This window comes from Prunus avium, chromosome 7 (assembly GCF_965620075.1).
Source record: "Prunus avium chromosome 7, drPruAviu1.hap1.1, whole genome shotgun sequence".
Classification (NCBI taxonomy): Eukaryota; Viridiplantae; Streptophyta; class Magnoliopsida; order Rosales; family Rosaceae; genus Prunus; species Prunus avium.
The window spans coordinates 19535767-19537191 of NC_142290.1; the positions used below are offsets into that span (position 1 = coordinate 19535767).

At 40.2% G+C, this 1425-nt stretch overlaps 1 non-coding gene across 1 annotated transcript; it reads left to right on the forward strand.

Moving 5' to 3' along the window:
• The first annotated feature begins 828 nt into the window (after positions 1-828).
• Positions 829-935, forward strand: LOC148293079 (small nucleolar RNA R71). The gene has a single exon (XR_015825900.1). It is a non-coding gene; the product is annotated as a small nucleolar RNA R71 (small nucleolar RNA).
• The last annotated feature ends 490 nt before the right edge of the window (positions 936-1425 follow it).

Below are 1425 nucleotides of genomic sequence, written 5' to 3' on the forward strand. Positions count from 1 at the left end.
TGAGAAGTTTTGAGTTGTTCTCCTTCCGTAGCCATGGTCTCCTCGTCTTTATCTTCTACAATCACAACATCATTTGAAAGATTAGAATCATCTTTATTATCAATGATCTTACCTGATCTGAGCACATGAATGGCCTTGGCTTCTGGGTTCTTTGGATTGATCTCAGTTTGGCTTGGCCATTTCCCAGGCACTCTTTGAGTTATTTCAGCAGCTATTTGGCCTAATTGGACTTCCAATTTGGAGATGGCAGCTTGTGTAGTTTGCTGAAAATTGGATTGGTTGATTGCCATCTGCTTCACTATATCTTCCAATGATGATGATGATTGTTGTGGCCTTTGGAATGAAGGGGGATTTGCTTGATTCTGGGTATTTCTCCATGAAAAGTTTGGATGATTCCTCCAACCTGGATTATAACTTTGAGAGTATGGATCATTTCTTGGACCTTGGTTGTAGGAATTTACCAACTTAGCTTGCTCTTGCACAAATTCTGGATATCCAGCCCCAAGTGGACAAGCTGTGGTAGCATGGTCATGAGATTCACAAATGCTACACACTTCCTTCGGAGGGCTTCTTGAGTTTAATGCAAGAAGAGCATCTAGCTTTTGTTCCAGTTTTGAAATCTGCACACTAGAAGCATCATTAGAACCACTAATAACACGTTTACCTCTTGTATCCGTATGTTGGGTCTCCATTGCTATCTCCTCAAAGAGTTCGTACGTTTCTTCTGGAGTTTTGGTTTTAAAAGAACCACCTGCAAAATTGGTGACTATATTATGACTAGAAGGGGTTAGTCCTTTATAAAACATACGCATTTGAAGCTTCAATGGAATCCCATGATGAGGACATTGGTTGAGCAACCCATTGAATTTCTCCCATGCTTCACAAAACGATTCATCATCTTGCTGTGCAAATAACAAGATCTTGTCCCTAAGCATGTCGGTCTTTTGTGTGGAGAAGTATTTTTCCAGGAACTTCTTTTGAATGGCAGACCATGTAGTGAGTGAACCAGGCTTCAAAGAATTCAACCAATACTTCGCCTTATCCTTTAAAGTGTATGGAAACACTCTCATTCGAAGTTGATCTTCTGTCACACCTGTCAAGGGAAAAGAACTCACAACATTAAAAATATCCTTTATATGAGTCAATGGATCTTCATTAGGTAAACCATAAAAGGAAGGCAGCATATTAAGATGAGAAGATTTAAGCTCATAATTTCGAGCTACAGTGGGCAGCAAAATGCTTGAAGGAGATGCTGGAATTGTTGGGATATCAAGTTCTCCCATGAACTCAATGGCAGCCATCATTTCTTCTTCTTCTTGGTCTGAACTTGTTTCCGAATTTGAAAGTGAAGAACCGGGAAGTTCAGTGTGGAGAGCAAGACTTGTAAATGTAGCAAGAGCTTGCTCTTTTGCAGTTGACAACTCC